Raw genomic sequence first — 24097 nt, 5'->3', positions numbered from 1 at the left:
TGCCTGCCTCTCCTGGGTGGTGAACGGCCCTGTCTCGGGGTCCCCGGGCGATGCTCTGGGACGGCTCCCTACGAAGCCAGGCAGGACACACAGCTCACCCGGCTCCACCTTCCTGGGTCTGACCTCGGAGCATTCAGCCTCCTCTGCCCCTCCCTGCGCTTCCCACAGCGAGTCCGCTCAGGTGGGGTCCTGGGGCAGCCAGAGGGTCCTGCCCCCCAACTCCGCAGTCAGACGGGACTCTCAGCCAGCCAGGAAACCAGAAGGTTTATTAGACGACAGGAACACGGTCTAACACAGAGCTTGTAGGTGCAGAGAACAGGACCCCTCAGCTGGGTCCATTTTGGGGGGACAGTGAGCCAGACAACCACGTCTGCACTTCACTCCTTGTCCCCAGCCACCCCCCAAACTGAAACTCCCTCCAGCCCCCCTCCTGTGGGCTTTGTCTCTTTCCCGGTCAGATTCCTTGTTCTCACCATTCCTTTGTTCTCCAACCCTTTAGCTCTCACCTTGCAGGGGGGGAAGGGCCCAGGCCATCAGTGGCCAGGAAACAGGGTGTCGGCCATTCTCTGTGTCCAGACCCCTGCACACACCTGCCCTCTAGGGCTCTGCAACGATCATACCCCCTTATCCCACCCCCTAGAGACTTAAGAACTGCCTCGGGGAAACTGAGGCACCCCCACACTATTCAGAGGAAACATTAAGAACAGTCCCACTTCGTTACAGGCCCTGTCTCCGCCACCCCCGTGCCAGCATCAGTTCCACCAGGAGAGACCCCCCCCGGCCCATGGGAATGTGGGGGCCACAGCACCAGGCTCCCCTCTCACCGGGCGGTTCCCTCCCTCGGGGGTCCCTCTGTCACCGCAGCACCCGGCGCCGACAGCCAGACTTCAGCCCTCTGCAGGTGGCTGCCCTGCTGGGTGCAGGGGCGGGCTGGGTGCCAGCCTGGTAAGGGGCATTGCAGGTGGCATGTGCCAGATCTTCCAGCCCCGAGACCTTGGACTGAAAAGCCCTGGTCCAAACCACAGCCGCGGGTGGCTCTGGCTGCAACCTCCCCACGCCGCCTGGGTCCTGGGGCCAGGCTGGGGAGCTGCGTTGCCCGACACTGGGAAGGAGGAGGGGGCATTGGGCGGTGCTGTCTCCCACGGGTGGGGGATCTTGGGGGTAGAGGCGGTTCCCCTAGGTGGTCAGGGTCTCCGGCCCTGCGCTAACAAAGGCGCCTGGTCCCTCCCGTGCCATCCGGGCCCCCCTGTCGTGTCCCAGCAGCGGTGCGAGGTTGTTGCCAGAGCGCCCCACACGCCCTCACTGACCAGCAGGGGCCGCTGCAGCCTGGGTGACGGGCCCCAGGGCGGCTCCGGCGCCCGGCTTCCAAGCCAGGACCTGGAGTTCTGCCCGCGGCTCTGGCACAGCTGCACCCCCTTCCCTCCCCTCGCCCCCCGAGCCAAAGCCCCGTGCAGATGCAAATGCCAGAGTAATTAGTCTCTGTAATTACAGGCCAGCAGCTGGATCCCTGGCGCTGGTACCTGCCCGCTGCGGCAGGGCCAACCAATGGGGGAGCCGGGCAGCGGGGCACAGGGGTCCTTGCCAGCGAGGGTCCCCCCACCCCCATGAACAGCACCAGGCTCCCCCCGAGTTGTGCCCTGCCTGGAGCCAGCTTCCGCCTGAAACGCAGGGCCGGGGAGCCGGCTTGGCCATGCCCCTGGCACCCAATCAGGCTGGAGCTGTATGTGGGGGGGGGCGTCTCTCTGGACTGCAGAGCAGCTGAGGCTGGGGGGGAGCGGGATACGTGGGGGTGTCCCCTGCGGAACTGATGATGGGGTGGCCCCTCGTATGTTGCCTTCGTGTCCTCTGCCTGCCCGGCACGTTTGGGAGAGGAGCAGGGAGCCAATAGGGCAAATCTGTCCCTCCCCAACTCAAGAGGGAAACGTGACAGCACCCCCCCCCTTGTGGGGTGCCAGGGTGGGCCCGTGCAGGGAACGTCCCTTCTGCAACGTCACGATGTGGTTTCGTTCCCCGTCGAAAGGAGACGTCGAAATTCCTCACGGGATGGAAACGCCGGGGGGGGGCACGATCCCCTCCGGCGCCGCTGGATTTTGCCGCGCCGACGTCCTGGCGCGATCAGCCACCCACGGGCAGGCTGGCGCCTTGGCAATCCCTGTGCCTGGCCCCCGAAGAAAATGACCTCGAGCGGCACCGGCTTCCCTCTGCGCAACGAGCCAGCGAGAGCCTGGGCGCTGCAACGAGGCTGGGCGGTGAGCCGGTGGCATATTCCCCCCAGCCTGGCCCTTTGAGGGCCAATTCGCTACACCTGTGCAAGGTGCAGGATTTAAGGCGGGGGGGCGGGGGGGGACAGCTGGGAAGCGGCTGCAGAGGGGAGCGGACAGACTGTTCCTGGGGGCTGGCCCTGAGCCAGGTGGCTGAAGCCCTGGCCTGGCCTGGCTGATCGGTGGCCTGGCCTGCTGGTTCTGCCGGGAGCCAGGGTCCAAGGAAGGGGGCTGAAGGTGGAGCCCAGTGGGGCCTCTGGCACGTTTGTTTGGACATCATGGGACTGGGGTGAAGGGCCTCGGCTGAAGGCTTAACGTGGCGTGGGGGGAGGCCCCGCCCACTGTGATGGCAGGCAAAGGCTGAAGAACGTGGTGGGGAAACTGAGGCAGGGCACTGTAACACTGGGTCATGCTGCCGGGGGGGGGGGCCTCTGGGACGACGAGCTTTGTAACAGGCTGTTAGCGTCACGACCCCCCCCCCCTTCAGGGGCCGCAAGGAAAAGCCGTTTGGGGTGATTTGTCCGTTCTCCCGTCCCAGCTTGAAGACCCGTTTATCCTCTCCCCACCTTTGGGCTCCCTCTCAGCTTCCTATGGCCCCTGGGCCCCCCATGCTGGGAGCGGGGCTGGTGCACCGGGGGGGGGGGGGAGTTCACTTCCACCCCAGAGCAGCCTTATCCAGCAGGGCCTCGGTGGGGAGGGGGGGTGTCTATTGTGGTTGGCGTATGGGGGCGTGTGTCTGCTAATAGCACGACATGCCAGTCGCATGATTGCTCAAAGGACAGCGTCCCCCAGATCTGCCTTTCCTGTCCTACCGGGGCTGGGGGGGCTGCAAAGACCCATGTTAGCCCCTCCTGCGCTGCCTGGGTCCCGCTTGGCTTTTCCCTGCTCTTCTAGGCCCACTGGCAGTCGCTACTGCAGGGCAGAAAGCTGTTACTGCTCGTGTCCCAGGCCCCGTTCCCTGCCAGCCTGGCACTGCCAGGGCTGTGGGTATCTGGATGAGCTGGTATGCGGGGGCTCTAAAAATCCCTGGGCCCGGCGAGGGTGTCGGGAGACCTGGGTTCTAGCCCCTGTAGCGGGGCTCCTTCTCTAACTGTGCTGTCCCCCTTGAATTCAGCTGGTCACCTGGAGGAGGGGAAATCTCATCCCAAAAGCCCCCTGCCTCAGTTTCCCCCTCCATACAATGGTGGTGTGTGGGGGGAGGGAGTTATGCCCAGCGGAGCTAGTGGCTTGCAACGGGAAGGTCACTGGTGGCTGAATTGAAATAGACGCACGGCTCTGCGGGGAAATGCTGCAGGAAGGGGTCCCTCGGCCCAGCGTGACGCGGTCAGTTTGTGTGCCGGGCTCCGGAGAGAGACTGAGGCCAGGCAGCGGCTTCTGGGGACAGGGTCTCTGATCCGAGGCCGCTCTTGGTGTGAAATCTGTGGCCGTCCCCGTTCGAGGAAGCGGGGCGTTTGGACGGCTTGTCAGGAAATAAACCGCGCTGACAGAATCCCTGGGGCCGGGCCGCCCGTTCCTGCTCCAAAGGGGGACACTGATCTGCCAGGCCCTGAGAAATCCGGAGCCATGCTTTGTGCGCGAGCGGGCGTGGGTTCGAATCCCTCTTGATCCGGCCGGGGAGCGGATGAGCGAGACCCAGCCACTGGGGCGAGTCCCTGCACTCGCTGGAAGGAGCTCGGCTGCTCCGGTCGAGGAGCGCCGGCCGTGGGATGCCGTGAGGCTTCAGTGGACACGCAGCGAGCAATGGCAGACCCCGGTGGAGGGGGCTGGTGAGTCATTCCCTTGCCGTGGCCTGGCGGGAGGGGAAAGCTCATCGCTCTGGAGAGCAAATGACTGGGTGAGCAGCAGGGCGGGGAATCATCATTTGTCTCGGTGTTTTTCCGCGGGCGGCTCTTTGTGTGGGGAAATGTCACCAGGCCGGGAAGGTGCGAACGTGCGAACTCCTCTGGCATTCTCAAGAGCCGCCACTCGCACTGGTGCGAAAAGATGGGGGGGGGGGCGTCTTCCGCTCCCCAGCCGGCGCCGGGGGGGAACCGTGACAGGAAAACGTGGCCGGCTGGTCAGATTGACCCACTCCAGGAGGTGTTGCGAAGGCCGGAGACGCTAATGAGGAGCTGCTAACGGCTCGGGAGAGCTAATTAATTCTTTGCTGGCCCCTCCGGCTAACACGGCGGATCTGAGTGGCGGAGGCCCTGGGCTGGCGATGCGTCAAGGTCGTCCCCGTCCCCGCGCACCCAGCTCCCGCCGTCGGGCGCCGTCCTTGGCCGGATGTGGCGCGCGGCTTCTGCCATCAACCACCCCAGAGGATTATGGGATGGCACCCCTGGAATCTGGGGAGTGGGGAAGGGGTTTGGGCCTTTCTTCCCATAATCCCCCTCCGGATGTGTTCTCCCAGTCTGAGTCTGAAAACATTTCCCCCCGCCCCTGCACTGTTCCAGCCCCACAGCAAAGGTCATGCCAGCAGGAGCCCCAGCTTTGGGATTCTGAGTTCATTGATCTTGTGGCAATGAGTTCCACAGGCTAACCCTGAGGGCTAAAGCGGAGCAGGACACGGAAAGTGATTTTGGCCAGGGTGCCCATGGCAGAGTCAGGATTAGAACCCAGCCGTTCTCTGTCTGGTGCCTTAGCCACACGGCTAGCCCGCCTCTCTCCCCAGCCCGTCGCTCTGTGTGCCGGCCTGGGCCCTCCAAACAGTAGCTGGTGGAAGATGATCGACAGCTGGTTAGCGACAGGTACTGTTGCCCACCTTACCCCCACCCCTCACCGCTGTGCCCGGCAGGGTGAAACCGTCCTGCAGTCGGCTCCCTGAGTTGCTGCCGTCCCCACTGTCTGTATCACTCGAGGCCACGACCTCGCCTCTCCCTTCTCTTTCTCATTTCCCGCAGCCTGATTGTCGGCAGAAATCTCATCTCCACGCTGCTGAGAAGGGCCCCGAAATGCTGGCGCTTTCCCAGTGAAGTGCCGGGTCTTTTGCCAAAGCAATTTCTGGGAGATTGCAGCCAGCTGCTGGCGAGGCTCGGTTACCGAGCGCTTCCACCTCAGCTCCGGCTTCTCAAACGGCCCCCACCCTGCCCCTGACAGCAAGAAACCCCCTGCCCGGCACGGTGGGGAGAGGCCGGGCGTCTCTGTTCTCCGGCTCCCGGTGTGGACCAAAGAACAGCCAGATCCGCACCCATGCTGGCATGGGGGCAGCTTGGTCCTCCCCTGGTGCTAAGTCCAGTGGCTCTTAGGGGCTTTGCAAGGGCACAGAATTTTCGGGGGGCACACCCCTGCTTCCTCCCCCCTCCCCCCACATTGTCCCTCTGCCCCGGAGCCAGCAGGCCCACCCCTGGGGTGAGGGTCTCCCCTTTCGAGCCGAGCCCCTCGGGGGAGAGCTGAGATCTGCCATCAACAGCTGCAGAGGGGGCGGCTCGGCTGAGCCCCACCCAATTGGTTTCACGGGCCGCTGGAAGGGGAGCGAGGGGGTAAAGATATAGATGCATCCTGGGCGAAGGGAGGGTGTGAAGAAGGGGCCCTGCCCAGCCTCACTGGGGCGGGGAGCAGGGCAGCAAACATATCTCAGAGCACTTGGCAAGGGAGGACGGTAGCGTTCTCCCCAGGCTACAGATGGAGAAACTGAGGCACGGGGAGGTGGGGACCTGACTTTAGCTGAGAGCATCGACCAAGGGGCCTGGTGGGTCACATCAGACCAGGACTGTTTAATCTTGGTGCGTAAATGGGAGTGGCATGCCTGAGGGGGGAAATCTGACCCCAGAATTGCTCTGTGCCTCAGTTTCCCCATCTAAAGCAGTGATCGCACGCCTTCCCTGCCTCATGGGGGGGTTGATGGATTCACTGGAAGCTCTCTGGGGCGTGCTCTGCTCTGCACTGTGTTTATGGGTAGGGCTCCTAGGTGCCCCTGCAGTATAAATCGCTGATCGGGAGCTGCCCAGATGCTGTGGTGATGGGCGTAAAGTCCATAGAACACCCCTGTAGGATGAGCTCTTGCCAGGGATTGTGATGGCGAAAAGCATCTGCCAAGAGCTCAGGGTAGCTGGCTTCCTTCGGCCAGTGCTGGAGTTTCCTTGTCCCCACCCTCCTGCTTCCCCCCCACCTCAGAGCACTAATCTGTGGGAGGGATAGCTCAGTGGTTTGAGCATTGGCCTGCTGAACCCAGGGTCGTGAGTTCAATCTTTGAGGGGGCCATTTAGGGATCTGGGTCAAAAACTGGGGATTGGTCCTGCTTTGAGCAGGGGGTTGCACTAGATGACCTCCTGAGGGCCCTTCCAACCCTGATATTCTCTGATTAATCTCCAAGACAGCGTGTGGGGTGCTGCAGCAGCAGACAGTCTGTAAACACTCTGGAAAGGGAGCTATATTTGCAAACCTGGTGCTTATTTTAGTAACACATTAAATCCACCTTCCCCCGGTGCCAGAGAGGCGGCTCCGGGGGAGGGCGCTGCACGTGGCTGAAAACGGGGCCACAGTGCAGCCCAGACGCTGGCTGGGAGCACGCACCTTGCAGCACGGGACTTGGAGAAGCGGGAAAGGGGGAGCCTGGGGGGGGCCTGGGAAACGGAGCCTTTGAGCCATGGGCTGAATTGGAGTCCTGTCCAAAGCTGTTAGTTGTATCCTTCACAGAATGAGCCCGCTGGGTCTCAGTCCGGCGCTAACTGGGCTTCCTGCCTCGGCTGAGGCAGCAAACGGGCCACGGAGACAGAGCTGAGCATTGCAGGAGGTGGGTTCCATTTCTGCTTCTGCCACAGATTCACTGCGTGCCCTTGGTCAAGTCCATTTGCCTCAGTGCCTCAGTTTCCCCATCTGTAAAAGGGGGATAATCTGCCATCCTGCCAGGTCCAGGTGCCTGAATTCCCCAAACACCAGGAATTCAGCAGAGCTGCTGGCTGGGCAGTGTCTGGCTCCTCCCCTTGTCCTGCCTCTCCTCCCCCAGCTCCTTCTCTTTTCCTCCGCAAACATTGGCCCTTTAAAAATGAAGCTGAAGGCCAGGTTTATGGGGGCAGCTTCCCCTGTGGGGTTCTCAAGAAGCTGGTTAGATCCAGCACTTAGAAGCCAGGACTCCAGGGCTCTATTCCCAGCCCCCTGCCCATTGATTCTTGGGCTGATCCTCTTCCCTTCTCTGCCTCCCCATTTGCCCATCTCCTAAAAGGGGCACAATAGCCGCCATTCAAGGTGCTCTGTGGGGGGGGGTGCTAGAGGAGAGCACCCTGTCGCCCCGGTGCAGAGATAGAGGGTGCTGGGCTGCAGGGCTGCTTGGGTGACTCACGGGAGCGGGCTCTCCTCTGAGTCGGGGCAGGCAATGCATCGCTGAATGCGCTGGCTTTTAGCTGCACATAAACCCAGGCTGCATAACTGGCCTCAGCCTACCCTGGTGCTTTGCCCAAGGCCCCCGAATGCCTGATTAAATTCCACCAGGGATAATTACAGTCCGTCTAAAATCCACCCCCCATGCACCTTTCAGCTGCATAATTTTTTTTAAAAACGTGCCTCAGTTTCCCTGTATGTAAACGAGGCTGACCCCTCTCCAGGGTACCAGAAATGAGGGCTGTTTAGTGCTTGTAACACGCTGTGGGCACCCCAGCTGAAAGAGGGCTACGGTTCCTTCTCATGTGGAGACAAAAATCTCTTCCCCTCCTCCACCTGGCGCTCTTTATCCCTTTGAACTCCCTGGTGGCTTCGCAGCCAGCAGGAGCTGTAATGGGACTAATTAAAGAGAAAAAGGGGGAGGCGAACCCAGTTCTCGGTATTTAACTCTGGCTCCTTCTCGTTGATGCTAACGCGCTAATTGACTGTGTCCCGGGCTGCTGGGCCCCCTGCCTCCCTCGCGGCAGGAGTCTGTTTCCTTCCGCTTCTTCGATCCTGTGGCAGGGCTGGAGAGAACCCCAGGAATTATCCCCCCAGAATGAACCCCACTGTCTCCTGACAGCCTACAGCTGATGGATCGCCCCGCCTGCCTCGCTGGAAGGGTCTGCAGAGCCCCTCTGACTGGCTGCTCAGAGCCCCTCTGACTCCTGCTCCGCCCATTAGGCCTGACGGCCCATGCCCCGGTTTCCCGACAGCTATAGACCCGCGGCCCATCTCTGACAGTGACCTCTCTGCTGTGCTTCAATCAGCACCCAGACTGACCTTTGCCATGGGGCAGGGCGGCCAGGCGCCCACGCCCGCGGGCACCCAGGTTCTCTGCCCCTCCATCTCCCCTGCTTGGATTTTAGTGCCTGCTCTGGTGAGTCACGTACCCAGCTCGGGGCCCCCGGCTCCCTCCCCTGCCAGCTGCGCCAGTCAAGTCCCGCTTGCTAACTGCTGGCTGGCGAGAGCTTTGTGAAGAGCAGACAGCCGAGGCTGAGAGCGCAAAGCCTCCTGCCCTGCGTGACTCTTTCACAAAGGAGCAAAATGGCTCGAAAGCCATAAATGCCGTGCCGGGAAATGGCTCTTCCATCTCCCCAGCTCGCAGTGCGCCTTCATCTCTTTTGATTACGGCTCCTCCCCAGCCAGCCAGACACCCCGAGCCGCTCGCAACCTAATTGAAACCTGCTCAGACTGTCAGATGCAATTGCGGCCGCGTGACGGGTTTGGAGCTCAGGCGGCTGGAGGGAGGGATGCTGACGACCGAGCCCAATTAATTTCGGGCCCGGTAATTAAGGGTTTGCAGCTCTCAGTCGCGGCAGCTCTCCCCGGGCTCTGCTGCGCTGCAGGGAATCAAATTTTGGCATTTTGAGCTGGAGCATCAAACTTTTGTTCTTGGGCTGGGGGGAGAACGTAGGTCTCCATTTCCCTTCGCCCTCCCCTGCCGAGCTCAAAGAGCAAGCGCTAAATAGGGTCTGTACGTAGTAACTGAACGGGTTCATCGTGATCATGTTCAGACCCGTTCCTAATCACTCAGCGGGAAGCTTTGGGCACCTAAGAATGGCCATATGGGGTCAGGCCACTGGTCCACCCAGCCCAGTGTCCTGTCTTCTGACAGTGGTCACTGCCAGGTGCCCCAGAGGGAATGAACAGAACAGGGCAATTATCGGGTGATCCATCCCCTGTCGCCCATTCCCAGCTGCTGGCAAACAGAGGCTAGGGACATCTTCCCTGCCCATCCTGGCTAATAGCCACTGATGGACCTAGCTTCCATGAACTTCTCTAGTTCTTTTTTGACCACAGTCACTCTCACGCCTGGAGCCAGCTGTAAATTAAGCAGCCCTGGGAGGGGCCCGAAATGAACTTTTTCTTTTCCAACCAAGGAGGAAATTCTACAAAACCTGCCCGTGCCCCGTGGGCCGCGAAGAACCCTCCCCGGGCCAGACCCAGCCCGTGGGCTGTGTGCGCCCTCTTTGCATTAGCGCTTTGTCCTTTGGGAGCTGGGATGCAGGAACCCCGGGGCTGCCATTTTAACAGACCTGAGGGTGGGGGCGGGGGCCAGGCTTCAGTTCTGCGTTGGGTTTATTGCTGGATTTTATTGTGCGCCGGGCACACACGTGGCCCGTGGGAGAGAGAGAGACGTCCCATCCGGTCCCGAGTTCATTGCTTTTTAGCAGTTTAACTCAGCTGCTCATGGAATATTCATTGTCCCCCACCCTGCTGCCCCTCTGACCTCTCTCTTTTCAGCTCGGTGCAGGGAAGCAGACACCTCCCTCCTGCTAAAAAGGGCCTGTAGATCCCTGCCTGGGCTGGGGGAAGCCAGCAGGGCCCCCCACGACTGGCTCGCTCTCTAATCGGCTCTCCCCGCTCGGCCAGCTGCGCCAGTTCCCCGGCGGCATTCGGAAGCGAAGCGGCTCCAAGCTGGCCGAAGTTTGATGCCAAGCAGCTGGCGGCCAGGCCCCAGCCAGCCGGGTGCGCAAATGGACAGCGAGCCTAAGAGCCGCGTGGACTGAGCCTGGGCTTCCTAGCTTGTCCCACCGTACCCTGGCTCATTCTCTCGACAGCAGGCTGGCTGGATCTGGGACCCCTGTCTTCCCTGTAGCACCCCACAGGGTGTAGCCCCCCAGCTGCGCACAGCTGGGATGTAAGCGGGGGTCTGATCAGAATGAGGAGGCAGAGCTAGGGACAGCCAGGCTGGCGGGAGAGAACGTAAGCTGGGGTTTGTTGCTACTTATTTGATATTCCCTGGAAGACACAGCTGAGACCTGAGCCCCGTTGGCCCGGGCGCTGCACAGACATAGCCAGAGACGCTTCCGGTCTCCATACGCTTCCCATTTTACAGATGGAGGACACTGAGGCCTGGCGACCCGAAGGGCCTTGCTGAAGGCCCCCCGGGGAGTCGCTAGCCGGGACGGGGCTCAAGGCAAGAACTGCCCGGCCCGGAGCTGCGATGGGGCCGCCCTCCTGCTGGGAGAGGTAGCACCGGGGAAAGCAAAGCGGGGCCTCGCCGGGGAAACTGGCATCCAACTCGCCACCCTGATCTGGAGGGAGCCGATCCGCCCTTTGCGCTGGAACGGGGTGGACGTCTGCTCCTTGCCGCCCAGGCACCGGGGAAATTACACTTTCCCCCAGCCGCATTTCCAGGCCGCTCCTGCCTGGCTGCCTTGCAGAGCCAGGATCCCGGCCTCGCTGGACGCCGAGCGGCTGCTGGCAAGGGGACGGGATGGTTCTGAGAGGAGCTGATGGGATGAGACCCCTGAGCTTTCCGGGCGGACATGCTGCTGGGTCTGCAAGCTGAGGGTAGTGCCTCTTTAAAGCAGGGCGCGGGGCCTTCCACGTCTATTAAAGCGGGGGACCAGCTGCCTTGTGGAATACAATAACCTACTCTTTCTGTCAGTCGGCTTCCACAAAGGAAGTAGCGTTATCCCCATTTTATGGATAGGGAAACTGAGGCATAGAGGGGCCCTGCCTTGCCAAAGGTCACCCACCAGGCCAGGGGCAGAGTCGCAGCTAGAACTGGGTCTGCTGAGTCCTAGCCCAGTGCTCTATCTGCCAGGCCACACTGCCTGCTGGCTTGCTGCGGGGAACAGGCCCGCGTGACCAGGCTGCGAATGGACTGGGCGAGACAGCTGCTGTCTTGGCCGACGCCGCCCCATGGAGGGGACTCACAGCACGAGCCAAAGAGCCGCCTTCAGCCGCCTTCCGGCAGCCAGAGCTTTGGCTGGACGTCCCACCAGAAAGGGGGCCCCCCGCTCCAGCCATGCGCCGCCCCCTGGGCTGGGGAACAAGACGCTCCATCACCGCCGCTCCCTGCAGCCGTCGGGAGCTCTCCCATCCCTGCCTGGTGCCCATGGCTGAGATGCCCAGAGATACCCCACAGGGACGTGTGTGCCCCCCTTACCACGGCTCCATAGGGATCCCCAGCCACATTGACCGGGGAGCAGGGGGGCGGGGCGCATGGACTTCTGATGACACTTTCGCCCCTGAGGTCGCTCCTCCTGTGCTGAGACAGGTTGCTGATGTGACACAGCTTCCCCCCCCGCGCGAGCCCCCCGGGGCCCAGGTGAGGCCCAGCCGGGGGTGGCCAGGTGACTCCTTCCTATTGCTCAGCCGTAACCCCTGGAGAGATGAGCCGAGTCATCGCACGGAAATGTCACTGTGAAGTCATGAGCCCCAGATGGGAGCGGGCGAGAACAGGTGAGAAAGCAAAAGCGGCCGAGGTGGGGAAGGGGGGGTGGGAAATCTTCGGACGAATCTCAGGCAGTGACGGGCTAAGCGGGACGTTGCTGGTCCAAACCCTGGAGAACTGATCCGAGGGGCTGGTAATCTTGCAGCGGCCACGACCGACAGCTGCTGTAGAAAACATCCTAGGTCGCGTCTATCATAGAATCATAGAATATCAGGGTTGGAAGGGACCCCAGAAGGTCATCTAGTCCAACCCCCTGCTCAAAGCAGGACCAATTCCCAGTTAAATCATCCCAGCCAGGGCTTTGTCAAGCCTGACCTTAAAAACCTCTAAGGAAGGAGATTCTACCACCTCCCTAGGTAACGCATTCCAGTGTTTCACCACCCTCCTAGTAAAAAAGTTTTTCCTAATATCCAACCTAAATCTCCCCCACTGCAACTTAAGACCATTACTCCTCGTTCTGTCATCTGCTACCATTGAGAACAGTCTAGAGCCATCCTCTTTGGAACCCCCTTTCAGGTAGTTGAAAGCAGCTATCAAATCCCCCCTCATTCTTCTCTTCTGCAGGCTAAACAATCCCAGCTCCCTCAGCCTCTCCTCATAACTCATGTGTTCCAGTCCCCTAATCATTTTTGTTGCCCTTCGCTGGACTCTCTCCAATTTATCCACATCCTTCTTGAAGTGTGGGGCCCAAAACTGGACACAGTACTCCAGATGAGGCCTCACCAATGTCGAATAGAGGGGAACGATCACGTCCCTCGATCTGCTCGCTATGCCCCTACTTATACAGCCCAAAATGCCATTGGCCTTCTTGGCAACAAGGGCACACTGCTGACTCATATCCAGCTTCTCATCCACTGTCACCCCTAGGTCCTTTTCCGCAGAACTGCTGCCTAGCCATTCGGTCCCTAGTCTGTAGCTGTGCATTGGGTTCTTCCGTCCTAAGTGCAGGACCCTGCACTTATCCTTATTGAACCTCATCAGAGGTTCAATCCCTGCGCTCTGCAGAGAACGTAGCTGCAGACTTGTGCTTGCAGAGGCCGCTCTGCAGAGGATCAAACTCCAGCTGATAAAAGACTTAAACCTTCTCTCCCCACCAAGCCACCTCTCGGCCCCTTTCTCCTCTGCCAGCCTAGGCGCTCTGGGGGTCCGGGTCACCATGTCCGCCGGTGAACATCAAAGGCCGCGGAGCGACTAGGCTCAGTGCAGCGGAGAAGCCAGACCTTGATCTGTCAAGCTCCCCTGCGCCCTGTTGGTGTTACGTCCAGCCCAGGGCACCAGGGGTTCGCTCGCTCCCACGGGGGTGTGGAGTCCGAACGGCGAGTCTTGCTCGGGAAAGAAGCTCCGCTTTGACCTGCATTGAGGGAGGCCGGGGCTGGCTCCGGGCTCAGCTGCAGAGATGAGTCAATGCACAATGGGGCTGGACGGGGCGCACGTCTCAAATGGTGCGTCCGTGGTGGGGGCGCGGGTCTCGTTGCCCGTGACTAGCTCGGGGCTGGGCAGCTGGGAGGGGATTGGAGAAAACACCTGGTGTCAAGGGAGCTTGGTCAAAGAGCTGTTTGTAAAGCACCCCGGTTTGTGATTTTGCAGCAGCCTCTGCAGGCCCCCAGCCCAGATCAGACCCGTGGGCTTCCCACGCACACAGCCCCTGCCTTGAAGAGCTCAAAGGCCAAACAGACCGGCTGGGAGAGGCCCTGCCCTTCCCACTAGACCATACTCCTGCTTCTCACATATAAATACTCCAGGGACCAGAACAGGGCGGAATGGACCTTACTGACGACCCAGATCTTACTGCATCCCCTGCTCCCACCAGAGCCCGGCCCAGGTGCCCACGGAGGGCCCGCGAGTTCCCTGCCTCCTGTCACAGTGTGACGATGTGACTCAGCAGGGAGGGGGGAGTGTTGACCTGGGAATGTGCCCTGGGGAGGGGAGACCTGAGAGCCTGTCACCTGAGCCAGGAGGGGGAGGGGGAGGTGACACCTCCGCCCAGGAATGTGAACAGAGGCTGCAGCAGGGAACCTGCTGGGTGGGTTTAGTTTTCAGTTTTGGGCTGGGTGGAGGAACACAGGGAACCCCAGGGCTGGGGTCTAAGCTCCCTGCTCCCCCAGAAGGACGTGATTGAGGGGTCCTGGTTGTACCCACAAGCTCGGTTTGGGACTGTTCCTGTTGTCCAATAAACCTTCTGTTTTACTGGCTGGCTGAGAGTCTCAGTGGATCCCAGGAAGAGGGGTGCAGGGCCTGGACTCCCCCACACTCCGTGACAACTGGTGGCAGCGGTGGGATGTACTGCACCCCGTGAACGGCGCTTCCTGCAGTAAGTGACTGGGGAGCAGTAAAACGAAGGGGAATTGACGGGGACCAGGCGTGCTGAAGATTCAGAGAGAGACGGTTTCGGGGGGCGGTTAACCCCTGGGAATGTGTGACCAGAGAGAAAGACTTTTGCAGTAACAGGGTCCCCCAGGGGATTGCAGCGAGCGGTCCCAGGGGCGGAGGAGTCTGCAGCTCGACCCTGGCAAAGAGTCGGTGACCTCAAGAAGGACGGGCACACGAGGGGCTTTTCCTGGAAACCGTGGGAAGCTGCCCGGCCTGCGAGTGGCCAGCAGGGAGATGTACGCTAAACGCCTGAAGAGCGACCTGGTGGAGCTGTGCAGGCAGAGGGGGCTGCGCATCGGGAGGTCCACCAAGGAACAGCTGATTGCCCAGCTGGAGGAGAGGGATCGCTTGGATGACCCGATCCCTGTCCCTGAGGGAAGCTGCCCGGGGGACGCAGCGTGGGCCCTGGGGCCTGACCGGGCTGGGAGGGGTCAGACTGCTGCTGAGGACATCCCGAGACCCTTCCTACCTATGTCCGGGGGAGGGGTTGGGGGAAGCCCAGCGAATACCGAGGGCACCCTGACCCCGGCACCCAGCAGGGGATCCTCCCAGCGGAGCTCCCCATCCCTGGAGCGGAGGCGGCTGGAATGGGAGAGGGAGATGAAAATGAGGGAGCTGGAGGATCATGAAAAACAACGTCAACATGAGGAGAAACAACGTCAACATGAGCAGGAGGAGAAGGAGAAACAACGTCAACATGAGCAGGAGGAGAAGGAGAAACAACGTCAACATGAGCAGGAGGAGAAGGAGAAACAACGTCAACATGAGCAGGAGGAGAAGGAGAGGGAACGTCAGGAGAAGGAGAAACAAAGGCAGCATGAACTGGAGCTGGCCAGGCTGAGGAGCAGTGGGGCCCCGGCTGCGGTGAGTGCGGGGGGACCCAAGACTGCAAGGAGCTTTGATAAGTGCTTCCTGGCCCAGCGGAAGGAGGGGGAGGACATGGATAGCTTCCTGACGGCCTTTGAGAATGCCTGTGAGCTGCACAGGGTTGACCCTGCAGACAGGCTCCAGTTTCTCACCCCCTTACTGGACCCCAAAGCCGTGGAGGTGTACAGCCGAATGACAGGGGCGGAGGCAGGGGACTATGAACTGTTCAAACAGGCCCTGCTCCGGGAGTTTGGGCTGACGCCCGAGATGTACCGGAGAAGGTTCCGGAGTCAGCGTAAAACGCCTGAGGTCACCTACCTACAACTGGTCAACCGGATGCAGGGGTATGTCCGCAAGTGGACAGCTGGGGCCCGAGCTAAAGAGGACCTGCTGGACCTAATCGTACTGGAGCAGCTGTATGAACAGTGCCCGTCCGACCTGAGGCTGTGGTTAGTGGACAAAAAGCTCGAGAACCCCCAGCACGCAGGGCAGCTGGCCGACGAGTTTGTGAACAGTCGGTCAGGGGGTAGCCGGGAGGAGCCCCAAAAGAACAGGCCCCCCCCGATGCAGAGAGAGAGTCACCAGGGGGCCTCCCAGCGGGGAAATAGGGAGAACCCCCTCCCAAGGGGAACGCCTGGCGTCGGGCCCCTCCGACCTGCTCGAGGGGACCAACGTGACCTGAGCTGCTATCACTGTGGCCAGAGAGGCCACGTACGGTCCCAGTGCCCCGGGCTCAGGGACAGACTGAGCAGACCCAACCTACCCAGGGTTAACTGGGTAGGGACCCAGCTGGACGAGGGGCAGACGACCCAGGAAAGGGGGGCTGCCAGTTTACCACCTGCTCAGGAGGGAAGAGTACCCCAGGCCAGCTCCACCAGAGGGCTGGGGGCTCTGGACTCAGGGTGCTCAGTTTACAGGGTGGGCGCGGGGCTGTCCCTCCGGAGAGAGTGCCTTGTTCCCCTGGAGGTGGATGGGAGGAAGGTCAATGGATACTGGGATACGGGCGCGGAGGTGACGCTGGCCCGGCCCGAGGTGGTGGCCCCAGATCGGGTGGTGCCCAACACCTATCTGACCCTGACAGGGGTGGGCGGGACCCCATTTAAGGTGCCCGTGGCAAGGGTACACCTGAAATGGGGGGCCAAGGAGGGCCCCAAGGATGTGGGGGTACACCACCATTTGCCCACTGAAGTTTTGATGGGGGGAGACCTAGAGGACTGGCCAAGCAAGCCCCAGGCCGCCCTGGTTGTGACGCGTAGCCAGAGCCGGCGAGGGGCACTGCGCCCTGACCTCGGGGAGGGTATCACACCGGAGGCGCAGGACCCTACCCTGGTGGGGAGGGAGGGCCGAGGGGCACGGCTCAGAGAGGCGGAGGCCTCAGACCTGGCCAGCGAGAGGGAACCGGGCCCCGTCCCTGCCCCAGCTGCTGAGTTCCAGGCCGAGTTGAGGAAAGACCCCTCCTTGCGGAAGCTCAGGGACCTGGCCGACCTCAGGGTGGTACGGACCATGAGGAGAGGCTGCCAGGAGAGGTTCCTGTGGGAGAAGGGGTTCCTGTACCGAGAATGGGCTCCCACAAGGGAAGTAGAGTCCTGTGGGATCAGGAGGCAGCTGGTGGTCCCCCAGAAGTATCGCCGCAGGCTCCTGCACCTGGCCCATGACATCCCCCTCGCAGGGCACCAGGGAATCCGGCGCACCCGGCAGAGGTTGCTACAGAACTTTTACTGGCCCGGGGTCTTTACCACGGTCCGGCAGTATTGCCGATCCTGTGACCCCTGTCAGAGGGTGGGGAAGGCCCGGGACAAGGGGAAAGCGGCTTTGAGACCTTTGCCCATCATAGAGGAGCCTTTCCAGAAGGTGGCCATGGACATCGTGGGGCCTCTCAGCAAGACGACCCGGTCGGGGAAGAAATACATTCTGGTGGTGGTAGATTTTGCCACCCGCTACCCCGAGGCAGTGCCCTTAGCTTCCATTGAAGCCGACACCGTGGCCGATGCGCTCCTGACCATTTTCAGCCGAGTGGGGTTCCCCAAGGAAGTCTTGACAGACCAAGGCTCCAACTTCATGTCGGCCCTGCTCCGGTGCTTGTGGGAGAAATGTGGGGTCCGGCACGACTGGGCCTCAGCGTATCACCCCCAGTCCAATGGGCTGGTGGAGAGGTTCAATGGGACGCTAAAGATGATGCTGAAAACCTTTATGAACCAGCACCCGCAGGACTGGGACAAGTACTTACCTCACCTGCTGTTCGCATACAGGGAGGTGCCCCAGGAGTCTACCGGATTTTCGCCTTTCGAACTGTTATATGGCAGGAGGGTGAGGGGCCCCCTGGACCTGATGAGAGACGAATGGGAGGGGAAGGCCACTCCCGATGGAGAGTCAGTGGTGGAGTATGTCCTGATCTTCCGAGAGAGACTGGCTGAACTCATGGGCCTGGCCAGGGAGAATCTGGCCAGAGCCCAGAGGAAGCAGAAGGTCTGGTATGACCGCACGGCACGGGCCCGTGCCTACGCCACCGGGGATCAGGTGATGGTTCTCATCCCAGTGAGAAAGAACAAACTACAGGCCGCCTGGGAGGGCCCTTTCAAGGTCGTCAAGCAGCTCAATGAGGTAAACTATGTGGTGGAGCTGTCAAACCGGGCGCACCACCGCCGGGTGTACCATGTGAATATGATGAAGCCATATTATGCCAGGGGGAATGTGGTGTTGGCCGTGTGTGGACAGTGGGAAGAGCAGGGAGATGACCCTTTAGTAGATCTATTCCCTGGGACCAGAGCTGGTTTCCCCCTGGAAACAATTCCCCTCTCGGATCAGCTAACCCCTGCCCAGCAAGCTGAGGTCAGGGAGGTGCTGCATCCGTACCGACAGCTGTTTTCCAACCAGCCTGGACGCACTAATCTGACTGTCCACCGGGTGCAGACAGGGTCACACCCGGCGATAAGATGCTCCCCCTTCCGAGTCACAGGGAAAACTGCTCAGGACCTGGAAAGAGAGGTCCGGGACATGCTGGCTTTGGGGGTGATCCAGCCATCTGCCAGCCCTTGGGCCTCGCCGGTGGTGCTGGTCCCCAAAAAGGACGGGTCGGTCCGGTTCTGTGTGGACTATCGGAAGCTCAATGCCATCACTGTATCTGATGCCTACCCCATGCCCAGGCCGGACGAGCTCCTAGACAAGCTGGGAGGAGCTCGGTACCTCACCACCATGGACCTTACAAAGGGCTACTGGCAAGTGCCGCTGGATGCAGATGCCCGACTGAAATCGGCCTTTATCACCCCTCTGGGGCTCTATGAGTTCCTGACCCTGCCTTTCGGCCTCAAGGGAGCGCCGGCCACCTTCCAGCGCCTAGTGGACCAGCTCCTGAGGGGGATGGAGAGTTTTGCCGTGGCGTATATTGATGACATCTGTGTCTTTAGCCAGACCTGGGAGGACCACGTGTCCCAGGTTAGACAAGTGCTGGACCGACTCCAGGGGGCTGGGCTGACTGTAAAAGCGGAGAAGTGCAAGGTGGGGATGGCGGAAGTATCTTACCTGGGCCATCGGGTGGGGAGCGGCCGCCTAAAGCCGGAACCAGCCAAGGTGGAGGTGATCAGAGACTGGCCCGCTCCCCACACCAAAAAGCAGGTCCAAGCCTTTATTGGGATGGCAGGATACTACCGAAGATTTGTGCCCCACTTTAGCGCCATAGCCACCCCCATCACTGAGCTATGCAAGAAGGGAAAGCCAGACAAGGTGGTCTGGACCGAGCAGTGCCAGGAGGCTTTCCGGGCGCTGAAGGAGGCTCTGGTCAGTGGCCCAGTTCTGGCAAACCCAGACTTTGACAAGCCCTTTGTGGTGTTCACCGACGCCTCAGACACGGGACTGGGGGCGGTCTTAATGCAGGAGGATGAAAAGGGGGAGAGACACCCCATCGTGTACCTGAGCAAGAAGTTGCTACCCCGGGAGCAACACTACGCGGCCATCGAGAAGGAGTGCCTGGCCATGGTGTGGGCCCTCAAGAAACTAGAGCCCTATCTCTTCGGGCGACACTTCACTGTCTACACCGACCACTCTCCCCTGACTTGGCTGCACCAGATGAAAGGAGCCAACGCCAAGCTCCTGAGATGGAGCCTGCTCCTGCAGGATTACGACATGGACGTGGTCCACGTGAAGGGAAGTGCCAACCTGATAGCGGATGCGCTGTCCCGGAGAGGGGGCCCCGAACTTCCCCAGGTCACTGGTCAGCGTGACCCCGCTCAGTTCAGTCTCGAAGGGGGGAGAGATGTGACGATGTGACTCAGCAGGGAGGGGGGAGTGTTGACCTGGGAATGTGCCCTGGGGAGGGGAGACCTGAGAGCCTGTCACCTGAGCCAGGAGGGGGAGGGGGAGGTGACACCTCCGCCCAGGAATGTGAACAGAGGCTGCAGCAGGGAACCTGCTGGGTGGGTTTAGTTTTCAGTTTTGGGCTGGGTGGAGGAACACAGGGAACCCCAGGGCTGGGGTCTAAGCTCCCTGCTCCCCCAGAAGGACGTGATTGAGGGGTCCTGGTTGTACCCACAAGCTCGGTTTGGGACTGTTCCTGTTGTCCAATAAACCTTCTGTTTTACTGGCTGGCTGAGAGTCTCAGTGGATCCCAGGAAGAGGGGTGCAGGGCCTGGACTCCCCCACACTCCGTGACACACAGCCCGTCTGTCTCTGCCACAGCTGAATTACAGCCCTCTTCAGCTGCTAATAGGCCTCGTCTCGATCCACTTCAGCTTTTGTGTTCTCGGCTCCCTGACATCTCAGCCTCCCACACGCTGTCTTCCTTCCCTGCTGGAGGAGAGGAGGGCGAGGATGGGCACTGTCAAGGCTGAGCAGTGAACCCCCCATCCCCGGGCAGGCAGAGGGGAAGGGGGCAGAGGCACAAGTGATCTGCCCCCTTCCTGGCCCTTTGGGGGCCTGGATTGGGCCAAGCACAATCTCCAGCCTGCAGCGCTGCAGAGGACCTGGAGTCTTTTGGCTGGTCGGTCTGTCCGCATGCAGCCAGATGAGGAAGGAGGGGCTAGCAAATAGGGCACTGGGAGACACAGGTTCAGCTCCCTGTGTGACCTGGGGCATATCACTCATTGCTCTGTGCCTTGGTTTCCCCATCGGTAAAGGAGGCCCCTGCCTCCCCTACCTCCCAGGGGCGTTGAGGCTAAATCCACTGATGAGTGTGAAGGGCTCACGTTCTGCCCGTTGGCCAAGACTGGCCTTGTCCCATAGCCGCCTGTTACCGCTCCCCACGCATGGGCGTGGCTCTTGGCCTGTGCTTCACAGCGGGAGGGCTTGGCTTCCCTCCCCACTGCTGAGCGCACCGGGGGGGGGGGCTGCTACAAGGTGATTTGCCTGATTAAAGCTGCATTTCCCTGGGGTGGGGAGCACGGGTGGCTGGGGCAGGGGCAGAACGCCGTGCAATTCCACCTGCTCGGTTTCCTGATTGCATCTGAGGGTTGCTTTCTCTGAGCCCCCCTGGTCCCGATGGAGTGTGCCCTCAAGCCGTGCGGGGTTTAGCTGGTGAGCCGGGCATGACCGGGCCCTGTTCACAAGCCAAGCTGTCATTTCTCTCTCTCTCAGGCCAGCTGGCTTCCTTCTGCCTCGTTCCCACTTGCTGGCGATTAAAGATCCGCTCCCCCACCTCAAAGCGTCACTGGCGATGCACCCCGGAGAACAGCACCTGGGCGCCAGGAGCCTGGGCGGGCGGGCAGCTGCGGGCCTTGGAGCTTTGCTTGCTTACGTGGCTATAAATCGGGAGAGAGGCCGGACGGTCACGCCGGTGAGAGGAAGCCACGCAAGGAGCAGAGTGTTTGTGAGAGAGAGAAGGGGCTGGGTCGCGGGGCTGATGGCAGTGGAGAGGAGAGAGGGGATGGAGGTTGAGCCGTGCCCTGGGATTTGCGAGACCTGAGTTTGAGTCCGACTCCTCTGGCAAATCCTTTGATCTCTCTGGCTCACGGTTCCCTGCAGGGAAAGTGGAGCTGCTGATCCTTCCTTCAGGGCAAGGAGACTGCGTTTGTACAGCACCTGGCGCGACGGGGCCTGGCTTGCAATTCTCGCTTCCTAGATGCTACCCTAACACTACCAGGAAAGGGGAGTTGCCGGCATCTGCTGCTGTTGCCTGACATCATCCAGCCGCAAAGGGTTTGGAAGCGCTCTCTTCTGGTTCAGTCCCCAGCTGGGGCATTTTCAGCGCTTCCAGGATTCTGCCCCAGGGGCTGGGACTGTGTGCGTGAAGCTGTCGATTTTGAAGGACTCCCACGGTGGGGCTCAGGGAGCTAATTGACCTCGTTCTTTCCGGCTTGCTGCTTATGAGGAGTAATTGTCCATGGCGGCCGCCCTGACACTCACAGAGCCGGGAGCCGGGTGAAGGCTCTGGGAAGGAACCCGAGGCTCCCTGTTCAGACTTGTTTGTGTTACATTTCCAGCCCATCTGCTGCACAGGCCTTGGGTGTGAAACACACTTAACAAAGAGGGGGAAGCTACACATGGCTCCTTATGCTCCCCCTCTCCAAAAGAAGAGGGGGATGGTGTAGATGGTCATTTGCATATTGCTACCCAGAATGCTCTCTTCCAGCCCGCAGGCCCCTTGCAGTGGCGGTAGGTGTGGGGTCCTGCTGTCCATGTGTCCGCTGATGGCATCAGCGCTCTGGGAGCCAGCAGAGGACGGAGCAGAGGATGTAAAACTTCAAGCTTTGTAGCAGCGGGGGGGAACACTGCGAGTAAAGGGTGGGCCCAGGGGCATCCAAGTTGTCCCTGCTGCTAGCACCTCCTACCCCTGAGCGACACCGCAGCAATCTTGCAACGTTAACGCCAGGCCCCCCAACGCACTATGGGCGGGGCTGAGCGCTGGGGGTGGAAAGGCCTCACCGTGCTTGATTGCGGGTTTCCTCGCTGCCGAGCATCCTCTTCTACCGGGATGGAGACCTCCCCGCTGCGTGGGTGGAGTCCAGGCCCACCCTCCCTGCGGCTGTCCTGGCCCGTTTTCCCTTCCTCGGCTTCGTTTTCTCCTTCCTCTCTTTGTGCTGTGCTCGTCAAAGTCAGCGAGAGACTTTCTGTCCCCACCTGTCACCATCTGAACATCGGGCGCTGACAACTTATCTTGGCAGCGTGAGGGAGAACTCCCAGGTGGGCTTGGAAAGGTAGAGGCAATTAACTTTGTGCTGTGTGTAAGAGAGAACGTGTGTGTAAGGGAACATGTGTGCATGCATTGACACAGGGTCTTTAAAATGCCCAGTTCCAAGCCTTCCTCTCCAGCCTTCCTCATCCTCCTCTCCCGTAGCCCCTACCCCTTCTGTGGGGAGGGGACTGCCCGTCTCTGGTCTCCCCCGCTGCCCCAGCACCCTCTGTCCCTCTAATGCCAGGCAGCGAGTTCCCTAGCTGCAAAGAGCCTCCATCTTCTTCGGCTCCTTAATAACCCAGCAGATCAAGGGCTCCCCGCAAGGGCCGTAATTCATGGCAGACCGTGTCCCCTCGCCCCCCTCCTGCACCGACAAGGGCCACGGTGCCCTCGGCTGCCAGCCAGCCATGCCCGGGCCCCTGCCTGCATCCAGGCCAGGACCTGAGCTCAACGGGGCACAGAGGGTGCCCCCAGTCCCCTGGGGCAGAGCCCCTGCCTCTAACAAAGCTCACGGCTGTGTAACAGCATTCACCCCCCCACCCACACACACACATCCCCCCCTCGCCCCAGGCACAGTCCGCACCCTGCAGGGACCCGTGGGCCTTCTCTCTTCCCAGGGGGCAGCCGCAGCCCTGCCGTTTCAAACCCAGTTGCTGCTCCCCTGCAGGGAGAAGGCCCCGCCGTGGGGCTGCCCGGCCACTGGAGAGCTGAGTAATTCGCCGGCTCACGTTCCGCTCAGTGGGACTCGTGTGCTGGATTTCCAAGGGCTTCCGAGTCTGTGTGATCCTCCAGGCTCCGCCCCCCACCCCCCCAAATCACACACCGCCGGGGGGGGGCAGAGGGGGCACCTTTCGGTCAGTAGCTCTCTCTTCTGGTTGGCGTTTAGAGGCAGAACTCCTGCGTTCTCTTCCCAGCTCCATCAGGACCTGGACCCAATTTGGTGCCTCTCCTTGTACCTCAGTTTCCCTATCTAAAGTAGGGAGGATAACGCCGAATATCCTGGCCCTCTAGCTCAGGCGGCGGAGACTTGGGGAGCGGGGTGTAGTACCCGTAGCCAGCCCAATGCAGGGATCTCATTACAGCCACGAAGCAGGGTGGGGCTCTCTGGGGCCACGGGCGTGGCGGGTTCACACAGACTGGGCCGTCTCCTGGCAGGCAGAAATACACAGCCTGGCCCAGACACCGCCAGGGTCAATAACACACTGCAAAGGGCTGGGGGAGGCCGGCTCTGAGTGCTAGATGGATTGCAGTAACTCCCTGGGGGCCACCGTGCCAGCTGCCGCATTAGCCCCCGCTCAATCGAGCTAGCCAGTGCTGGTGCAGCTGAGCCTTGAACCCATTTATCCTCAGCGGGAGGCAGGGCAGCAGGAGTATGCCCATCTTGCACCGAGGGAGTCTGGGGCAGAACCGGGCGTTGTCCCCTGCTCTCTCGCGTTATTGCTGGGTGGCCATGCCCTCCTCGGGCCTGCAAAGCCGTTCTGCCCTGGGGCCCATTCCAAGGGGCTTGGACATGCGGGCGTGGCTGGAAATCTGGGGCCCTTTGCCCCGCCCCAGCCCGCCATCCAGGAACCAGCTGGTTCCAGCCTCTGCAGCATCTAACCCCCTGAGCTCTTGGAGCACAGCTGCGGGGAGGGGAAAGGCGATCAGAAGGTGAGTGGGGGGAGTGTGTGTGTGGGGGGGGATGAAATTCCTCAGCATGGGGGGGCAGGGCAATTACCTGATAACCCCCACGGAGCACCAGGTTAACCTCCCCACCAAGCAGCGTAATGGGAGAACGGCCGAGGCACCAGCGGGAACGTGTCTAGGGGCTGGAGCCGGGAGCGGGTGGAGGCAGGACGCCTGGGTTCTATTCCCGTATACATCCTCCTCCTTCCCCTTTGCCCTCCTGCAGGGGCTGAGAATGCCTTCGGGATGGCAGCTCGCCCAGCCCAGCGGTTTGTATTGTCTCCAGCAGCTGAGGAAACTGAGGCC

General features: G+C 61.0%; 1 protein-coding gene across 3 annotated transcripts in view; it reads left to right on the top strand.

Annotated features, from left to right (window-relative positions):
• The first annotated feature begins 3881 nt into the window (after positions 1-3881).
• TAC3 (tachykinin precursor 3) overlaps positions 3882-24097 on the top strand; it is a 35239-nt gene continuing 15023 nt past the window's right edge. Inside the window, exon 1 of one of the 3 annotated variants that reach the window (XM_073318467.1) lies at positions 3882-4027. The gene's annotated coding sequence lies outside the window, so the exon portion shown is untranslated. Of the gene's footprint in view, positions 4028-6932; positions 6976-21933; positions 22149-24097 lie in introns of those variants that run through there. The other 2 variants (XM_073318469.1, XM_073318471.1) reach the window with 2 other exon arrangements.

Source organism: Lepidochelys kempii, chromosome 20 (assembly GCF_965140265.1).
Source record: "Lepidochelys kempii isolate rLepKem1 chromosome 20, rLepKem1.hap2, whole genome shotgun sequence".
Lineage (NCBI taxonomy): Eukaryota > Metazoa > Chordata > Testudines > Cheloniidae > Lepidochelys > Lepidochelys kempii.
Note: the sequence above shows the minus strand (reverse complement) of the source record. Positions and strands in the feature narration are given on the sequence as shown.